The 21,565-nt window shown below is 42.4% G+C and overlaps 1 long non-coding RNA gene across 48 annotated transcripts in view; it reads left to right on the plus strand.

Annotated features, from left to right (window-relative positions):
* LOC145512531 (uncharacterized) overlaps positions 1-21,565 on the plus strand; it is a 1,082,988-nt gene that overhangs the window by 118,596 nt on the left and 942,827 nt on the right. The window contains exons 7-8 of one of the 48 annotated variants that reach the window (XR_014058580.1): positions 5,939-6,313; positions 7,437-8,296. The exons of 46 other annotated variants lie outside the window; for them this stretch is intronic. This is a non-coding gene — a long non-coding RNA (uncharacterized LOC145512531). Of the gene's footprint in view, positions 1-5,938; positions 6,314-7,436; positions 8,297-21,565 lie in introns of those variants that run through there. One more of the 48 variants, XR_014058621.1, reaches the window with a different exon arrangement.

Here is a 21,565-nt window from a genome sequence, read left to right on the forward strand (position 1 = left end):
GAGGGTAGTCATCAATGTATTCATTACTTGTAGTTCTTTGTCCTCAGGCACAAGGTGGGCTTGTGTTTACTTGTGGTTGGATTGGGGTCATATGACTAACTTTGGTTTATGAGTTGTGAGTAAGAAGTGATATGTGGCATTTTCACACTGAAACATTCAGTTGCCAATGGGAGACCACCTCTTTATAGAGTCCTTGTTCTGCTTGTAATTGTAACTGGTGTATTTGATATGGTGGTTGTTCTGTCAGCCAGATCTAAGAAACCTGGAGCAGAGTCTGCTATTACTGGACATGTAGAATGAATAAGAAATAATATTTGTTGTTACTGGGCTTTTCCTTATTGCAACATAATTTAGCCTACCTGACTGATACACTACCATTAGTTCATATACTTACTTAGGACCTATATCAGGAGTCACAAATGTGATTGCCCTTGAGACTCAATATGAGTGAATGAGGAGGGTGGGTTATAAGAAAAGACACCGACATGATTTGTTTGCATGCTGAACATACCGATGTATGTGTTGCTTTTTTAAAGGCTTATATTCTCTATCCAGTATTTTGAAACAAGTAGCCTTTGTAGTGTATCTTTTAATCTATCTCCTGTGATAGATTGATAGACCCAGGAGCCGTTTCTCTATTAGTTGTAAAATAGCAGTCTAGTATGACAATAAATGTGTGGGCTTCTCTAGTGGCTGAGTAGTAAAAAATCTGCGTGACAATGCAGGAAATACGGGTATGATCCCTAGGCTGGGAAGATTCCCTGGAGGAGGAAATGGTAACCCACTCCTCCAGTATTCTTGGCCTGGAAAAATCCCATGGACAGAGGAGACTGGTAGGCTCTAGTCCATGGGGTCATAGAGTTGGTCACAGCTGAGCACAGCACAGCATGTGACAACAAATGACCTCTGACACTCAGTTGAAGTGTTGGGAACACCACCCCCACAAGAGGCGTGGTGACTATAGAAGATTCAGTTTGGTTCAGTTCAGTCGCTCAGTTGTATCCGACTCTCTGTGACCCCATGAATCGCAGCAAGCCAGGCCTCCCTGTCCATCACCAACTCCCGGAGTTTACCCAAACTCATGTCCATCAAGTCAGTGATGCCATCCAGCCATCTCATCCTCTGTCGTCCCCTTCTCCTCCTACCCCCAATCCTTCCCAGCATTAGGGTCTTTTCCAATGAGTCAACTCTTCGCATGAGGTGGCCAAACTATTGGAGTTTCAGCTTCAACATCAGTCCTTCCAATGAACACCCAGGACTGATCTCCTTTAGGATGGACTGGTTGGATCACCTTGCAGTCCAAGGGACTCTCCAGAGTCTTCTCCAACACCACAGTTCAAAAGCATCAATTCTGCGGCGCTCAGCTTTCTTCACAGTCCAACTCTCACATCTGTACATAACTGCTGGAAAAAACATAGCCTTGACTAGATGGACCTTTGTTGGCAAAGTAATGTGTCTGCTTTTTAATATGCTATCTAGGTTGGTCATAACTTTCCTTCCAAGGAGTAAGTGCCTTTTAATTTCATGGATGCAATCACCATCTGCAGTGATTTTGGAGCCCCAAAAACATAAAGTCTGCCACTGTTTCCACTGTTTCCCCATCTATTTCCCATGAAGTAATGGGCCCAGATGCCATGATCTTAGTTTTCTGAACGTTGAGCTTTAAGCCAACTTTTTCACTGTCCTCTTTCACTTTCATCAAGAGACTTTTTAGTTCCTCTTCACTTTCTGCCATAAGGGTGGTGTCATCTGCATATCTGAGGTTATTGATATTTCTCCCAGCAATCTTGATTCCAGCCTGTGCTTCTTCCAGCCCAGTGTTTCTCATGATGTACTCTGCATATAAGTTAAATAAGCAGGGTGACAATATACAGCCTTGACGTAGTCCTTTTCCTATTTGGAACCAGTCTGTTGTTCCATGTCCAGTTCTAACTGATGCTTCCTCACCTGCATACAGGTTTCTCAAGAGGCAGGTCAGGTGGTCTGGTATTCCAATCTCTTTCAGAATTTTCCACAGTTTATTGTGATCCACACAGTCAAAGGCTTTGGCATAGTCAATAAAGCAGAAATAGATGTTTTTCTGGAACTCTCTTGCTTTTTCGATGATCCAGCGGATGTTGGCAATTTGGTATCTGGTTCCTCTGCTTTTTCTAAATCCAGCTTGAGCATCTGGAAGTTCACGGTTCACATATTGCTGAAGCCTGGCTTGGAGAATTTTGAGCATTACTTTACTAGCGTGTGAGATGAGTGCAATTATGCGGTAGTTTGAGCATTCTTTGGCATTGCCTTTCTTTGGGGTTGAGATGAGAACCGACTTTTTCCAGTCCTGTGGCCAGTGCTGAGTTTTCCAAATTTGCTGGCGTATAGAGTGCAGCACTTTCACAGCATCATCTTTCAGGATTTGAAATAGCTCACCTGGAATTCCGTCACTTCCACTAGCTTTGTTCGTAGTGATGCTTCCTAAGGCCCACTTGACTTCACATTCCAGGATGTCTGGCTCTAGGTGAGTGATCACACCATCATGATTATCTGGGTCATGAAGATCTTTTTTGTACAGTTCTTCTGTGTATTCTTGCCACCTCCTCTTATAGCAGATTGGACCACACGAAACCCATCTGAAGGAGGCAGCTGGTTTTATTTATCCCAAGGCAGTTTCTGGCCTGCAGGAATGTGAGCACAGAATTCCTGGTTTTTAAGGTTTTCCAATAGAAGTTTGAAGTTCAGATTTTATGTGACATGTTCTAATTTTGAAATAATGGTCAATTAAAAAAATAATTCTGATGGATAAAAAATATATCCTAAGGTCAGTACTCAATAAACCTTGACCTGTGTTCCCCACAGCTTTTGGGGAATCTTCTTTTGAAGAGATTACATCTTTGACATAGGGCAAGCATATATCAGTTGGCAATGTAAAGAGGACAGAATAATAATAAGTAATAGGGAAATAATTGTTGGTTTCTTCCTATTTGTTAAATATTATGTTAGGTGCTATGAGAGATACTGAAAGAACGTAAAGGATTGGTCCTTACTTTGGGAAACTCAGTCTAGTTGGGGAAAAATATTTAAAGAAACAATATAAATAACACAAAAAGAAACAAAAGAAACTGTATTAGGGCTCTCCAGAGAAACAGAGCCAATGAAAGATATCTATATATCTTTATGGATGTATATATAGATATATATACACGTATATGTTTCTATATCTATATACACTTACATATGTGTGCATATATATCTATCTAAAATATACATCTATCTATAACATACACATGCAAGGAGTTCAAACCAGTCAATCTTAAAGGAAATCAGTCCTGAATATTCATTGGAAGGACTGATGCTGTAGCTTAAGCTCCAATACTCTGGCCACCTGATGTGAAGAGCTGACTCACTGGAAAAGACTGTGATGCTAGGAAAGATAGGAGGCATGAGGAGACAGGGACAACAGAGGATGAGATGGTTGGATGGCACCACCAACTCAACAGATATGAATTTGGGCAAGTTCTGGGAGCTGGTGAAGGACAGGTAATTCTATAGTGCGAGCTATAGTCCATGGGGTCACAAAGAGTTGGACATGACTGAGCGACTGAACAAAAACATACACACACATATCAAGAAAGGGATTTACTATAGGAATTGGCTCAGTGTTATGGATGCTGAGATGTCCTACTGTCTGCTGTCTGCAAGCTGGAAACCCAGAAAGAGCAGTGGTGTAGTTTGAATACCTAAGAGCCAGGGACCCAGTGGTATAGTTTTCAGTCTGAACCTGAGGGCTCTGAGGACCCCTGGCACTGAGGACAGAAGATCAGTGTTGCAGCTCGTGCATTCAGGCAAAGAATAAATTCAGCCTTCCCCCGAGTTTGCATCCATTCAGGCCTTCAGCTGACTAGATGATGGCTACCCACCATGGGGAGGGCTGTCTTCTTACTCAGTTTACCGATTCAAACATTGATCTCTTCTGGAAACATCACCATAGGTACACTCAGAAATAGTGTAGACACACCCGGAAATAATGTTTAACCAGCTATCGGAGTATCCTGTGGCCCAGTGAAATTGACACATAAAATTAACCATGACAGACACTGTCTAAGAATGTATAGTTAATGGCCACCCTGTGGCTAATATGTGATAGGAGAAGAGAAAAGGAAGATGGGTGCGAGTGGAATAGTCATAGGAGGCGTGGAGGAAAAAGTGGGGATTGAGCAGAAAGTTGAACAGTGGGTGGGAACACTGATGGGGTAGGGAACAGAGGATTTTGCATGTGAAGATGATGACACTTGAGGGGCACAAAACAAGAAGAGGGATGCTCACCTGAAGTAGAGGGTACCCAGGGAAGTGGGAGGAGCATGGCTGGAGAGACTTGAGTTGCAGGGTGCCACAGTAAGAAGGACCTTAAAAGTCAGGCAAAGGCATTGATCATGGACACTGTCAGAAGCAGAGGTTCATACCTGCAACCAGGAGATCAAGAGGAGACTAGAGACTGGAGTTGAGGCCAGGATATAGAGTCAAGGCCAGCTCTGTCTCTGGCAAACAGCTGTGTGGCCAGGGACCAGTTGTCTGACACCTGTTGTCACTTGTTTTCCTGTATGTGAGATGAACCACATCAATGTTGGACTCATACATTAAGCCTCTTAAAAACGAAAATGATTGGGCCTCTAGTCCCCAACATTCTGAGGATGGGAATTTTGAGTGATTCTACAGAGGGTTTGGACACATGCTAGCATCAAGAAGTGCTGGGCTGACACTATGGAAGACGGTATGGAGATTCCTTAAAAAACTAGGAATAAAACCATCTTATGACCCAGCAATCCCACTCCTAGGCATATACCCTGAGGAAACCAAAATTGAAAGAGACACATGTATCCTATTGTTCATTGCAGCACTATTTACAATAGCTAGAACATGGAAGCAACCTAGATGTCCACTGACAGATGAATGGATAAAGAAGTTGTGGTACATATGCACCATGGAATATTACTCAGCCATAAAAAGGAATACATTTGAGTCAGTTCTAATGAGGTGGATGAACCTAGAACCTATTATACATAGTGAAGTGAGTCAGAAAGAGAAAGATAAATATCATATTTTAATGCATATATCTGGAATCTAGAAAAATGGTACTGAAGAATTTATTTACAGGGAAACAGTGTAGAAACAGACATAGAGAATAGACTTATGGACATGGGGAGAGGGGAGGAGAGGGTGAGATGTATGGAAAGAGTAACATGGAAACTTATATTACCGTATGTAAAATAGATAGCCAATGGGAATTTGCTGTATGGCTCAAGAAACTCAAACAGGGGCTCTGTATCAACCTAGAGGGGCGGGATGGGGAGGGAGATGGGAGGGAGGTTCAAAAGGGAGGAGATATATGTATACCTATGGCTGATTCATGTTGAGGTTTGACAGGAAACAGCAAAATTCTGTCAAGTAATTATCCTTCAATTAAAAAAAAAAGAAGTGCTGGGCTGAGAGATGCAGGGATTGGCCAAAAGGAGGGCACTGAGCCCCCTAAGCTGATGAGAAAGACAAAATCAGGGCTGTGGGAGGATTTGGCATTGACATTGCCGGTTGTATTAGAGGAAGAAACAACCACGGTCTGATTTCTGACCTGTCCCCTCCCCCATCCAAGCCAGATTAACCTACCTACTTACATTCTCCTCTGTGTGGCTCTTGCTGATCTATCTCAAAGATCTTAACTTGGGGCCATTCTGAGGTGCGTTCTTGTGCAAAACATGTTTATTGTCTGTGCTAGTTGTACTTCAAAATCACATTGCCATCTCCACTTGTGTCCAGTGCTTTGTTGGTTTCTGGTCCTAGACGTCCAGGTTGCAGTAAATATGTAAACAGAACCTCCAGCAAAGATTGGCAGAAGATTAGCCAGCTCCCAAGTTGAGGCCTGAATTCTGAATTGATTTTCTCCTGCATTCTTCTTCCATAGATGCCATCCTTTTCAGCATTCTCTATCTTAGAGGCAACTGTGTTTGCGTCCTTGACTGGAACATGTTCCACTGTGTTGTCAGAGAGAGATTTCTGTCTCCCATGCGTGATTGCTAAAATCGGAAGAATCAAAATTACATCTGAGAGCTGTGCAGTCCCTAAGGGGCAGAAAAAAGACTGTGCTTAAGGCAGAAGGCGCTAATCCGTTGTAATAGTTGCTTGCCAGAGCTGTTCTAGTCAGTGTTTACTCCTGTCAGAAGAAGGAATAAGGTAAAACACATGGGAGAAGTTTCCAGCATGGAGAAACTAGTGCTAAATTAAGATGCAAACAACACGTCCTGAGGTTGGAAAACAATTTAAGGAAATGAAGCAATAGGTAAATACGGTTTGTTACATTGATAAGTAGGATTTGGCTGCCATCCAAAGTTTGCCATTCATTTGAAGCCAAAAAATGCCTTTTGATTTGACAGAGTAATTTCATGTGTGCTAGTGGACGTGTCCTCCAAGGTGGGCAGCTGCTGATGCATGAGTGTGCAAAGACTTTTGAGGAATATCAGTGTGTTGATGCAGTGACCCCCTCAGGAAACCTGTGTGTGTGTGTGTGTGTGTGTGTGTGTGTGTGTATGTATGTAGTCTGTCAACCTTTATATTTAATAAGGAACATGATAGGAGTTCTGCAATAAAAAGGAATTTGAAATTTTTATTTCATGCTATTTTTTTCATGATCTTTTCCATATGCCCATAAGTTAACTCATGCTAATGGTGAGGAGAGGATGACAGTAAGTGTATTATTGCAAATCAAACTAAGTTGGCATTTTTAATCAACATTGTTTGTAAGACCTGCTGTGAAGAGTGGGACAAAGCAGTAGGTTTTCTGTGAGAAATGGGATAAACATAAGATATGGTCTGGTCTTCAAGAAACTTGTGTTTTGGTCTTCTAGATCCCTTTTCTCTCTAGCTAGGCATAGGTTAGTTTTTAGAAGTCCTCAGTTAACACTCAGAAAATAAAATGAGTATGTTGTGGCCAGAGTGGGGTGGGTCATGAGGACATACTCAGCCAGGTTATCAACACTCCAGGCCTATGCCTGACATGTAGACCTTGATAAGAAGTCCAGCCAGAGGGTCCCTGAGTTTGTTTCTTCATCAGAAAATATGGGAAATGGGCTATTCTTAAGAATTCTCTCTGTTCTAGAATATTTGTAGCCTGAGGGGTTGATGGATCTGATATCCTCACTGGAGCACTCACTGAATGTGAGAGCCAGGAAAGACCAGACCAGACCGCTGCCCTTAGCTTCAAAGGGACTAGAATATATGCCTCCTACTTTTAAATCAGATGTTAACTCACTTGGAAACAGCTTAACCTGTGGCAAAAATCTGATTTAAGGAAGACTAAAGATTTTTTTTAAGTAACAATAACACCAGTTAATATTTATTAGACCTTATTAATTGCCAGGCTTAGCCTATGTCCTTTATAATAATTAGCTGTTTTTTATCCACAGAATAACCATATGAAGTGGGTGTTCATATTATGCTGTTTTTCCAAGAGACAGCTGAGGCACAGAGGGCTTAAGAAGTATGCTCAAGTCTACACAGCTAGTAAAGGGCGGAGCCAGCCTTTGAACCAGCTAGTTTGACCTCAGAGCTCACATTGTATTCAGTTCACTCTCACATCGATCCTTAAACTCTCCTATCCAAGAACAAGAGAAATTTTTTTGTTGTTGCTTTTCATTAAAACAGCTGCTGTTCCTACCCTCCTCCCTCTTTCTCAGCTTTTCCTAACTCCTCTTCATTCCTGGTAACATAATATATAGCATCTGAAGGAGGAAGATTTTGGAGGCTAATTTAACTCTTCATAATTCTTTCTCTTTGCGGATTTGTGGTAATGATAGAGGAATGTTATAAAATAGGAAGGGGTTCCAAATGGGATAGCAGCTATGCAAACTGTGAAGCATATGTCATTGTTCTGCTTAAATTAAAATCATGCTTTTCATCATGATAATATGCAAAACTAGAAAAAAAATCTACCAGCCCTATCTCAAGGAAAGACTACCTATTACAATGCTCTGGGTGAGGTGATAGGGAATTGGAATGAAAAAGATCAGAACGAGGTCATAAGATTCAAGGAAGTATTTCTCCTGTAGTGAAAAGTTCTAGCTTGTAATCTCCACTTCTCATCATTTGATCCTTCCTACCTCCTGCTAGATTTCCTTAGTATTTCTCATAAAACTTTCCAGCATTCAAACATTTGAAGACGAATTAGGATTTCAGCAATCAATGCTACTTATTGTATTGTAAAAATGATGCAAAGCTCAGTTCGACATAAAATAAAATTTCAGATTAAGTGTGAGGCCATGGTGTGTTGATTGGAGGATGGAGCTGTTATTGGGTACATGTTTCAATTACATTAAAGGCTGTCTCTAATTAGGAAACTGAGGATTATCTCCCATCACTGGACAAGAACCATACACCACGTGTGATGGCTTCTGGAGGGAGTACCGATAAATGTTTTTCTAAACGAGCTCTAAATGTATTGATGTGCTATAATTACAAAAAGATATTGGCAAAAATGTTGGGAGAGTCTCAGAAACTCGACTTAATGGGTAAGCTAATAGATATTTCTAGTTTCATCTTTCAGAACTGATGTTTTTGTTCAATGTTTTGCTTTTTAATTAAAAACAACTGGATAAGCACTATATTCCTGAAACTATAATTCAAATAATACTTACTGATAAGCTACTGTGTGCCCAGCTAGGAGCTCTGAAAGGAACAATATTAGTGTATGACAAGATTTCATATGTTTGAAAAATTTAATGTCTTTGAACCCTTAATGCTCTGAACAACAGGAAATAATAGGATTGAACTCAGGACAGTTTTATTTTTTGTACAGGATGATATTTTAAGTTTGCAAAAAACTTTTCATGTACTTTTTCCTTTGATGCTTTTATTTGTTTTTTGTTTAAGTAAAGTTGACTTACAATGTTATATTAATTATTTTTGTACAGCTAAGTGATATATATATACACACATATATATCCTTTATACAGTCTTTTTCACTATGGTTTATCATAAGATATGGAGAATAGTTCTCTGTGCTGCGCAGTAGTAACTTGTTGTTTATCCATTCTATATATAAAAGCTTACATCTGCTAATGTCAGTCCTCCTTTCCTCCCCAACCTCCTTCCCCTTGGCAATCATGGGTCTGTTTTCTGTGTCTGTGATTCTGTTAGTTTCATCAGTAGGTTCATTTGTGTCATGTTTCAGATTCTACATGTAAGTGATAAAGTATTTGTCTTTTCTTTCTGACTTACTTCACTTAGTATGATAATCTCTAGTTGAATTCACATTGCTGCAGAAGGCATTATTTCATTCGTTTTATGGCTGAGTATCATTGCAGTGCATATATGTACCACATCTTCTTTATCTATTTATGTGTCACTGTTCGTTTAGGTTGTTTCCGTGTCTTGGCTATTGCGAATAATGCTGCTGTGAACATAGGGGCGCATGTATCTTTTTGAACAATAGTTTTGTTTGGATATGTGCCCACGAGTGGAATTGCTGGACCATGTGGCAGTTCTATTTTTAGTTTTCTGAGGAACCTCCATACTGTTTTCCACAGTGGCTACAGGCTTTGGTTCTTTTAGTAATTCCATGAGATAGTTAACATTACTATTACTTTACGAATGAAAAGGTGAAGCATTTGAGACATTGAGTGATGTCAAGCCCATGTGGGTAGAAGCCCCAACTTCTGCCTCCCCACTAGGCTTTCCTACTGTGGAAAGCACACCCCCTTTTCTGGTTACAGTTTTCTCTGGCTGAGGTGGGTAAAGCCAGCACCACATTGTTACTGATATGTGCTTGAAGTTCATATTGATGCCGCTTACCCTTTTGAGCGGAGAAGGCAATGGCACCCCACTCCAGTACTCTTGCCTGGAAAATCCCGTGGATGGAGGAGCCTGGTAGGCTACCGTCCATGGGGTCGCTAAGAGTCGGACACGACTGGTGACTTCACTTTCACTTTTCCCTTTCATGCACTGGAGAAGGAAATGGCAACCCACTCTAGTATTCTTGCCTGGAGAATCCCAGGGATGGCAGAGCCTGGTAGGCTGCCGTCTATGGGGTCGCACAGAGTCGGACACGACTGCAGCGACTTAGCAGCAGCAGCAGCAGCACCCTCTTGAGAGTGTGGCACTAGTCGTGGTTGAGAATTATGGTTTGGGAGACTTCACTTGGAGAATATGCTGGAAACACACCCAGGTTTCATTCTTAAAAACATATGGCTAATTAGGTTGAAAGTGCCTGTTGTGGACCGAATTGTATCCTGTTGAAATCCTAACCCTGCCTGCAACTTGATCCTGACTCCCAACCAGAACTGTGAGAAAATAAGCCACCCAGTCTGAGATACTTTATTATGGCAGCCCTTGCAAAACAGTATCTAAAGTATTTTAAACTAGTTACTTACTATTTACCCTGTGTGTTGTTTAAATTTCTGGCATGAGATGGAAGGGAACTCAGATGTCTCAAATAGGAGCTTTATTGAAAGGGCTACTTATGAAGATGTGCTCAGGACCACAGAAGCCAGAGGCTAGCAGCATGGAGAGCTCTTGCTATGTCTAGGGCTAAGGTGGGAAGGGGAAGAAATAGATTTCTAGATCCCAGTGAGAAGCAGAGCTGTGGGCAAGGGACCATCTAGTGGAAGCTGCAGTTACGGGGAGACGTGGCTGATGTCATAGTAAGGTTATAGAAACAGGGAGGGGGTGAAGAAGCAATATTCCAGCATTTGTCAAGCACCATCTGAAGTTTTGCTGGAACCTTCCCATTGTCCCATTCCAACAGAAAGCCAGAAAACAAGGCTATGTGAATGATGCTGCCTACAAAGGTCAATTCCCTGAGATACTGGAGAGGCTCAGAGAGTGAAGAATAGATGGTGGATTGAAACAGAGAATAACTTTGCAAAAGAAAATAATTGGCATTATGTTAATAGCAATTTGACAGAGTGAAGAAATACAGGGGTTGGTTATTATTTCTCCAAATCACTAAAGTCAGAACCAAACTGAAAATGATACTCTCTGCTTTTTGGTCATTTGTGATTTTCCTGGACAGTCAGCCTCTCATATCTGGAATTTGTGGGTATAGAACCCGGAGATGAGAAGGGTTGACTGTACTACTCTATTTTATATAAGGGACTTGACTGCTCAAACTATCGCACAATTGCACTCATCTCACATGCTGGTAAAGTAATGCTCAAAATTCTCCAAGCCAGGCTTCAATAATATGTGAACTGTGAACTTCCATATGTTCAAGCTGGTTTTAGAAAAGGCAGAGGAACCAGAGATCAAATTGCCAATATCTGCTGGATCATCGAAAAAGCAAGAGAGTTCCAGAAAAACATCTATTTCTGCTTTATTGACTATGCCAAAGCCTTTGACTGTGTGGATCACAATAAACTGTGGAAAATTCTGAAAGAGATGGGAATACCAGACCATCTGACCTGTCTCTTGAGAAACCTGTATGCAGGTCAGGAAGCAACAGTTAGAACTGGACATGGAACAACAGACTGGTTCCAAATAGGAAAAGGAGTACGTCAAGGCTGTATATTGTCACCCTGCTTATTTAACTTATATGCAGAGTACATCATGAGAAATGCTGGGCTGGAGGAAACACAAGCTGGAATCAAGATTGCCGGGAGAAATATCAATAACCTCAGATATGCAGATGACACCACTCTTATGGCAGAAAGTGAAGAAGAACTAAAGAGCCTCTTGATGAAAGTGAAAGAGGAGAGTGAAAAAGTTGGCTTAAAGCTCAACATTCAGAAAACTAAGATCATGGCATCTGATCCCATCACTTCATGGGAAATAGATGGGGAAACAGTGGGAACAGTGTCAGACTTTATTTTTTTGGGCTCCAAAATCACTGTAGATGGTGACTGCAGCCATGAAATTAAAAGACGCTTACTCCTTGGAAGGAAGGTTATGGCCAACCTCGATAGCATATTTAAAAGCAGAGACATTACTTTGCCAACAAAAGTCTGTCTAGTCAAGGCTATGGTTTTTCCAGTGGTCATGTATGGATGTGAGAGTTGGACGGTGAGGAAAGCTGAGCGCCGCATAATTGATGCTTTTGAACTGTGGTGTTGGAGAAGACTCTTGAGAGTCCCTTGGACTGCAAGGAGATCCAATCAATCCATCCTAAAAGAGATCAATCCTGGGTGTTCATTGGAAGGTCTGATGTTGAAGCTGAAACTCCAATACTTTGGCCACCTCATGTGGGGAGTTGACTCATTGGAAAAGACCCTAATGCTGGGTAGGATTGGGGGCAGGAGGAGAAGGGGACGACAGAGGATGAGATGGTTGGATGGCATCACTGATTTGATGGACATGGGTTTGGGTAGACTCCAGGAGTTGGTGATGGACAGGGAGGCCTGGCATGCTGCAATTCATGGGATCGCAAAGAGTTGGACACGACTGAGCAACTGAACTGAACTGAACTGAGCATCCTTGAGTTTTGGTATCTGCAGGGGCCCTGGAACCAATCTCCTGTGGATGTCGAGGGACCCACTGTGTTTTGTTTTAGGGAAGAAAGGCTTTTCATCTTTAACACCTGAAAGAGAAATTGGGTCTTCCAAATGTCTCAAATTAGAGTTGAGGAAATTGCAACACAAAAAGGAAGCAGCTTCTCCATGGCTCCCCAGCAGGTCCATGGGAAAGCCCAGGGTGGGTCTATAGACCGCTGACGATTGATCACTGTGTGGACTTGATTAGTCACTGCCCTTTCCCCTAAACATCCTGCCAGGGTGTTGAGTTTGAGTAGAATGTTTCAAATGTAAAGGCTTCTTTAAAAAAGTTCATTGAGAAACTTCTCGAGAAATTTATTGAAAAAGCAAAGGAGGAACATGGGGAACCAAGATTTGTTAATATTTATTTTTATACATGAATCAAGAAAGGCTGTGTGATCCCCAAACAGCCCGATAGCCTGCATTCTATTCAGCTGTGGTCGGTTTGTGGCCAGTCTAGAAACTGATGGGGAGGAGGGTGCAGGAGGCAAACCCTAACCCCAGGGCCAGATCCTTGGCAAGCTCAAGCAGCTTCTCTGCATCCTTGGTTTATCCTTCCTGTTTCCTCACTTATCAAATATGTATTGTCAACAACGGGCAGTTCTGTTTGCACATAGTGTGATGGGGTAATGAGATAGTTAGGTTTCCTCCTGTTATTGATGGGGAGTGCTGATGGCATGAATAATTTCCTCTCTTTATAAATGGGAATTTAATTATTGATGTCTTGTTTAGGCAGTGACAAAGGTATTACCAACACACACTGCTGTTGGAAGCCTTGACAGGCATGAAGATCTAGGGTTCGTAGGGGGTCTTGAAATAAACTTGTTTAGAAGAGAGAGCAAGTGTCTTTATCTATATCTACTTATTAATCTATCTACATATATATATAAATATATGTTCTCCATATGTAGTGTCTGAATATTGTTTTTTATCTAAAACACATCAGGAAAAACCTCCAAAACTTTATCCTAACAAAGTGCAAGCAAACCAAATCATGAAAAACTAGTCCTCTCACACTCACATAGAACATTAATTGACTTCTTAGCCTCACTGGTGGAATGTTCATTCATAAAAGCAAGGGTTTTTGTGGGCTGAAAACTCATATTAGCTCTTAAGAGAAGATAAAGAGAGCATGAGGTCTTGAATACAGTATTCTGATTTTATGACTCTCTTTGAAGGTATTCAAGGTTCTCTGAATACCACCACCCCCATGACTAAAAGAAAATAAAAGCAAAACACTGTAACATATTTCTCAAGGAAGTGCAGTTTTCCTTGCTGCCTTTTTCCCCCTCGAAAATCCAATTAACATCTCTGTTTCATTCTTTTTAGTTTCTTGGGAAAACTTAGCTAGGAGTTAGAGATGGTGTCTCTTCCCATGGTAGAGTCTGAGTCAGGGAATCCTTTGCTGATGTGGAGAGTAAGAAAATCTTGTGATTCTGATAGGAATGTGGAAAAGCCAGCATCTCAGACTTAGTGTGCCCGTGAGCCACCTGGGATTTTGCTGATATGCATATTCTCATACCAGTGGTTTGACATGGGGCCTGAGATTCAACATTTCTGACACCTTCCCAGGTGAAGCAAGCACTGCTAGTCCATGGACCACACTTTGAGTAGCAAGGATTATTGGACCAGACAACAAATTGTAGATATACTAAATTTTAAAGATAGGTTAACAACAATTGTGCTTGTTATAATTTTGATTCTTTACCACTATTTTTGTTATTAGAATGAGAATATTGTTACCACTGTGCCTGAAACAGCTTTTTGCTGTAAAAACTTCATTTTTTAAAAAAATTTTCTGAGTTATCTGATGATACTGGATATAGATTTAAAGTAGCTGGGACAAGTTGGCCTCAGATAATTAAAAAAAATTTTTTTTAAGATTGAAAGCCACCTTCAGAAGGTTTGCCAACTCACTTATAGGCAAGGGTATTAAGTGCCCTCTCTGCTGCTGCTGCTGCTAAGTCGCTTCAGTCGTGTCCAACTTTGTGCGACCCCATAGACGGCAGCCCACCAAGGTTCCCCCATCCCTGGGATTCTCCAGGCAAGAACACTGGAGTGGGTTGCCATTTCCTTCTCCAATGCATGAAAGTGAAGTCGCTCAGTCGTGTCTGACTCTTCGCGCTCCTTTTATATTAGGTTAGCACACTCTACCTACTTGGACTCTTCCTGCCTTGAAACCTCCTTCTGCTTCTCTGAATTCTTCAGCCAATCTATTAACTGTCAGAGATTCAGAAAAAAGTATTTTTTTTCTCCAAGTGATGGTCCAGCTTATCTTCCGCAGTGTCGTCCGTTCTCTAGAACAGACTGTATTAGCTGTGGCCCAAAAGATGTTCTTGTGTCCCCCAACTTGGTTTAATTTTCTTCCAGCATTAAATGTATCCCCTTAAATTGCTAAGAGCTTCTTCTATAAGGCGGCTGGGTCAGTTATTCCAGGTGGTTGAGAAGAAACAAAATTGAGAAAAGGAAAAAAAAAATCTCAATATTGGTTATTCTAGCAGTATCAAGATTGAAAACTGCTGGAGATTGAACTGGGCATGGTATATGTATGTAAATGATGAATAAACCATACAGAGAAACCAGGGCCACCATCTCCCACTTAACTGTTCTCTGCCCTGTGCACAGCCCAGGAGGATGACAAAACTTTCATCCTCTACCCACCTGCCCTGCAAATGAACAGAACAACAACAATAAAAAATTAAGGATGCTTTGGAAGAGCCCTAATAGAAACCTCATGCTCACTTCCCCTCTGATACTGTAATGCAGGCCTGAACTGGCAAAGGATGGGCCACAGTTACCTCCCAATGGGTGCCATTGCCAGTCCTAACACCTTCTAGAAGGTTCATAGGGACTGAGAGGTGAATGACCTTCCTGATTACGGGCTGAAAGATCAATAATTATTTTAGAAAAAAAAAAAAAGAGGGAGTGAGAGATGGGTATGTTAGAGAGGGAGGAAGGGATTTCAGACCAATTATTTTTCTACAAAATACTTTATGTGACAACAGCAGTAGCCCCCAAAGGGCAGCATGTAACAACAGAGCCTAATTAGAATGATTTCAGTGTAATCATTAACTCGCATCTAACACCTACGAGAGGATTTCTGTTTAAACTAAAACATGACCTGCATGGTGGAAAGGCCTTGTAAACTGTCTCTGAAATAAAATATGTGACAGGAAAGGTCAGAGCAGCTCTCATTTGAATTTCAAGTAGAGAGCCTGCTCTGCAGTGTCCTGTGTAGCAAGCCTGGTGACTTTCCTTTCCTAGGCCTTCCTGCCAGGAATAGCAGTTGGAGAGATCCTCTAGGACTAATTACTGGGATTGCAAAACAAGGATTTTTCTTCTTGCCTCTGCCCACTTTCCCTTCCCCTCTCCCAACCAGCGGGAAGCAAGGGTCTCTAATGATGTTTGGAGAAAGTGGTGATTTCCTTTGTTGTTGCTATGAGACTGAAGGTCAGTCACCGTTGGGTAGCCTGAACCGCCTGATCCAGACACCTGCCGGCTGGCCCCTGGGCTAGGCCTAGCCTAGTCTGGCCTTCCTAGCACGTCCTTCTGCCAGCCAAGCAGAGAAGAGCTTGCTAATAAACTCTCTTCCCAGCAAGAGTGATGCCAAGGCATTGCCTTCTGCTGGGCTGCGTAAAAGCAGCTATCAAATCAGCAAGATGCAACTTGATTTGCAGGTCTCCAGTGAAATTTAAGAAGGTGAACTATAAAACGTTCAGGGAAAAGGAAGCATGAAAACATTTTTAAGGAAAGCATTTAAAAAGTCAGAGACAGACATAATAATAAAAAAAAGTTGGCAGGGAAGCTTTTATTTATTCATTTTGAAACATTGCAAAGAGCTCTTTTAGCAGCATTTATCTGCCTTTATTTTTTTCTTAAAGACAGCCCCAAAAGCAAGTGAGTTGAATTCATTTCTGTTTTCCTTCTGTGACTTTTAAAAGCATTATATATACACTGAGATCTTTTTTGCACTCCTGGGAATTTATAAAGCTATAACATTTAGTCCATAAGTCTGACTTAGTGAAACCTTCCTTTCTCTTCTGCCCCTCCTGTCCCTGCTCTCCCCTTCCTCACTAGCCTTTAATGCAGGGCCTTTCTTTGTCATATGTTCTAATTGGTCCTTCTTCCTCAGCTTGTTTTTGTAATATTTCCTTCATTTTGAAAATTTTGTTTTTCAAGCCTTCTTCTCTTTAATAAAACAACCGAAAAGGATGAGAGAATTCAGAATGTGCTTGGCAACAGTGAAAGAAAACAGGCTTGGCAAAACCATAGACACACATCACAGAGGTAGCTGTTCTCCTTGCCATTCAGCATTATTTAAGTCAGATGGCTATTGGGGTTGTTACCATTAAAGAGAAATTATTTACTGGATAGTTGTGATGGCAAGATAGATTTTATTCAGGACTATTGCAATAGGAGAGAGAGAGAGAACTTCAAATACAAAGATAGGTGGCGATTTATAGCCAGAATGAGGGGGTCAGTACTTGGAAAATAACTATGCCAACAGTTGGGTGTTTCTTGCTGAACTGGACTAACAGGACTCTTGCTAAAGGCAGGTCAAGGATTTAGATATCAAGTGTGTGGGATGAGGAATTTGGTCTGATGTGGGTGGAGGATACTCACTAAACTGATGTGGCAGAATTCTTGCTAAAATTATCTCAAGGTCTCAGCCTCATCCAGAGGGCTAGGAGGAGTCTAAGTTAAGTTTGGTTAAGGGAGGAGTCTGAGTACAGTTGACCCTTGAGCATATAGGTTTAAACTGTGTGAGTCCACTTATTTGCAGATTTTTTTTTCACTAAATACCTACTCTGCTGCTATATCATCCATGATTGGTTGAGTTCAAGGATGAGGAATCTTAGCTATGAAGGACTGACTATAAAGTTATATTCAGATTTTCAAGTGTAGAAGTCGAGGGCTGGTGTCCCTAACCCCTGTGTTTGTTGAAGGGTCAGCTGTACTTCTTTGTGTTTTTTGCTAAGTTGGCCAGCCAAGGTGTGCTCAGCTCACCAGCTTTGACCCAGTAGTGGAAAAAATCATATGGAAATGTGATTTGCACTACAGAATGCTGTGTAATTCTTTGTGTGTATGCTCAGTCACTTAGTCATGTCTAACTCTCTATGCCACCATGGGCTGTAGCCTGCCAGGCTCCTCTGTTCATGGGATTCCCCCAGCAAGAATAGTAGAGTGGGTTGCCATGTCCTTCTCTAGGGGATTTGCCCAACTCAGAGATTGAACTCACATTGGCAGGTGGGTTCTTAACTACTCTGCTACCAGGGAAGCCCCATCCCTCTACTTTGTTCCTTATTCCTCCCTGTCATTTGGATCCTCCAGAGTTGGGCTAGGGAGCAAGGTTGAAAGAAAAGACACCAAAGTCTCTACCTGGCTGGCACTGTTTGTCATTTTCCCTCAGCTCCTGTGGCACCTATCTTGTCCTCCATGCATCCACAGAGCCTTCAGAGGCATCTCATGGGGACCCCTGCAGTGCATAGTATTCTGGTGGTGGTCTCTTAAATCCTCCCTATAGTCCTGTCTGTGGTGGACTACCTTCGCCCTTAGCCTTTTAGTTGTTGGAGTCTTCTTACCTTTCCAGACAGGAAAGGCCAGGTCGCCTTCTCAGCCTGCACTGGACCAGTGGGAGGCCCACACATCTTTGTCATGATATGCAGGGAGAACAAGCTGAAACCCCACCACCTTCACAGTTCTCTGCATTTCTGGCTTTGAGAGGAACCACATCATGGTTTGTTAAGCACCAGATACCAGGGAACAAATGCCAGGCCTCACTAGCACTCTCGAGTTGCACCCCACTGGTGTGGCTGCACCAGGGTGGACTGATGAGTTTCTTTGGCTCTCCTGCCTCCAGCTAAGGATAGGGCCCTCCAGCTCCCTTTTCTGCAGACCTCCTGGTCAGGCTGGTGACTCTCCGACCTGTTCTGCTTCTCAACCAGCTTCCAGCTCTAAGTACACAGGCTGAAATATGTGGTGGGCTCCACTACTGAGCAAGAGCTGCAGGAATGGTTCTATCTACTCTTTTTGAGAATGTGGGGGGTGATTGAAGCCTATCATCCTTAGCTTTAGTTGACTTTCTGAGAAAATAAGGAAAGTATAAAATTATCTCACGAGAGACAAACCAAGTTATCTGAGTCTTTTTTCCCTCCCTATCTGTCAAAGGAGAGTAAGTAAACCTCTTGTTAGGGTTGTTGCAAGGATGAATGAGAGAATAGGTATGGAGATATAAGGTATAGTCATGTTCAGTCTTTTTTGTCTTCTCTCCCTTTCTTCTTTCCCCTCTCTTGTTTAGTTTTTCTCACTGTTCCTCCTCTACCCCTATATTGATAGGCTAGGGAAGGATGTGATGGAAGTTTTGGGGTCTCAGCTCAGAACTTCTTAATAATGTCTATTTCATGGGTGGAAGAAATGGAAGCTGCATCGGGAGATTTAGGACTGGGACCTTACCAGGGCCTCTCATGTGTGAGAGTGGTGTACAGAGGAAGGCAAGACTTTGCTTAGTTAGTAGAAATTTGCTGAGGGCTGGCCCTGTGTTCCCGGCTTTGCGCATATGATACAAATGAATTCCCAGACAAACTGGAAAATAGTGTCCTGTCCTCTAGCAGGCAGGCGCCACTGAATGCCTGCTTCATTAGTCAGTTGTTCCTGAGTGAGCTCCCAGTTTATAGCTTGCAGGGGATCGGGAGAGTCACCTCAGGGAGTGGAGGCTGTGAATTCCCTGGGTGCTGGGTCCCCTCAACCTGATGCCTGTGGTGCTCCTGATGATGGATAATAGTTGTGATGGAATCCTTGCTGTGATGGATCACAGAGGAGTACGAAAATTCATAAGGCAGCGTTAGGTTATATTTCACAGGACTTTGTGTGTATTTTCTTTTTGTAACTCCACTAGCAGTCTCAGTGATTGCATAGAATTATGCCATTTTGACTGGACGCTATTTTCTGTCTGCTCCATTCTTCCACACATGCATCAGAGGGATATAGCCACTTGTCCTCTGATGCACAGCCGGTTGGCCAACACTCCGCTTCTTGCCCTGGAATCTTTGTCTCTCACTCTTCTGGGTGTAACCTCAGCTGCCTAAGGGTGTGTGTGTGTGTATGTGTTTGCCTCGAGGGCTCTGCCTTCAACCGTTACTGCTCTTGCCACTCTGAGAAGTTCTCAGACTCCCAGGATGCTAGCTGCAGTTGCCATGGAATGCTGCTATTTCCTGAACCTTCCAGAATAGGTAAGAGGGCAGGGACAGGGTGCAGATGATTTTGGAGAGTTTGTGTTCTCTAAGAGAATAGACTATTAGTGGATTATGGAAACATGCAATGTTTTAATCCTGTCAAAGGTGAATGACACCGAATATTTATAAGCGGCACCTCTATTGCTCTATGTAATATACTGGCTGGAGCATGTTCTTGTCTGGGCAGCAGCTGCTACTGCTGCTCCTGCTTCTTCCTCTTCTTCTCCCCAGTACCTCCCTCTCTTTTTTCCTTTCCTCTTCCTCCTCATCCTCCTCTTCCTTCCCTTTCCTCCTCTTCTTTAATTTGAATGGGCATCCTGGCATGGTGGGAAAAAGCTACAAAATAAGAAGATGTAGTTTGAGTTCCAGGTCTGTTCCATTTCATCAGATGACCAGAGCTGAAACACTCATTCTCACCCAACAAAAAGTGAAGTGATTTGATGGAAAGGCCGCTGCCCCTGTACCAAAAGGCTGAGTGGTTGGAGCCAATGGGACAAGGTCTTCCCTGTCAGGAGAGCCATGGGGAGTTAAGATCCCTAGAGTTCTGGTCTCCCGTGTACTAGCGACTAGTCCTAGAATTCATGCTTTTGGGGAGCAGAAATGATTTGACCTGGAAGTGCTTGTTAAAGATCACCAGCTTCTCAGGAACCAGAGAGAAACTCCTCACTTCGGATCCCTGATGAGTTGTGGTTTGGCTGAATCTCCAAAAGCTGTTTATCTTCTGCTGAATCTTGCAGCTGCCTAGCTCCTTGGAGCAATTCCCTTGAATTTCTGGCAGACCCCATCAGAGAGTGAAATGAAGGATCTGGTTAATTGGTGAGCACCTGGCAGAACTTCAGCAATGCTGAGAACCATAGCAGGACTTGCTCGGGTGGGTTGTTTGGATGAGAATTAGGCAATATCTGAGCCACTTCACTGTAATACTGCAAGGAGAAAGTTGCCTGTGTTTGGTAACTCTCTTATTTTTCTCCCCTACAATTTAGAACTTTCCATATTTCCAACATAAGACATTGCCATTCATCCTGGCAGGTCACCTGTGGGTGTCAGACCTGCTGATAGGTGAAGGGGCTCCTACCAGGGAGATTTCATTGCTTCTCATGTGACAAGGGAAGCCAAATCACTTAAGATATCACTTGAAATTCTTTTCCATTTTCACAGCTCCTCTTAACTCCATGCAGTGTTCTGTGTAGAAAGCAAAGGTGGAAGAAGCCCCTTGACTTAAGGGGAGACAGATTTGCTGTTTCCTGCCAGGCCTGTGCCTGGCTGTGGGGGCATGTGGATGTCATTATGCTGAAGATGGCTTGTCAGAAACATTCAAGAGCTTGATATTATGAAAAAGGAGGAAAAAAAGCATAAAATAGAGTTGTTCACTTATACTGTTAAATGACTACTTGGGTCATAGATATTGCTGTGACAGGCACTAGTTACTGACAGTCCTCCCCCCTCCCCCCATGATGCGTTACAGATGGATTATCATTGAATTTTTGCAGATGTTCTATGAGGCATTTTTTTAATTCCTATTTGATAGATGAATAAACAAGTTTGCAGCTATGTTGACAAGGCCCGGCACCTTTGGTAGGCAGAATAATGCTCCCTCCATCCCAAAGATGTCTGCGTCCTAAGCCCTAGGACCTGTGGATTTGTTAGGTAATGTGGCAAAAGGGAATTAGGTTTGCAGATAGAATGAGTTACTAAGCAACAGACAGAAGGAGAGGGGGATGACTCTGGATTATCTAGGTCAGTCTAGAGTAGTCATGAGCATGCTTAAAAGGGGACAGGGTCAAAATGATGTGATATGAAAGAGACACCACTGGCCATTGCTGGCTTTATTGATGAAGGTGG

This window comes from Giraffa tippelskirchi, chromosome 1, assembly GCF_054371585.1.
Source record: "Giraffa tippelskirchi isolate mGirTip1 chromosome 1, T2T-mGirTip1v1.2.pri, whole genome shotgun sequence".
NCBI classification, from domain to species: Eukaryota; Metazoa; Chordata; class Mammalia; order Artiodactyla; family Giraffidae; genus Giraffa; species Giraffa tippelskirchi.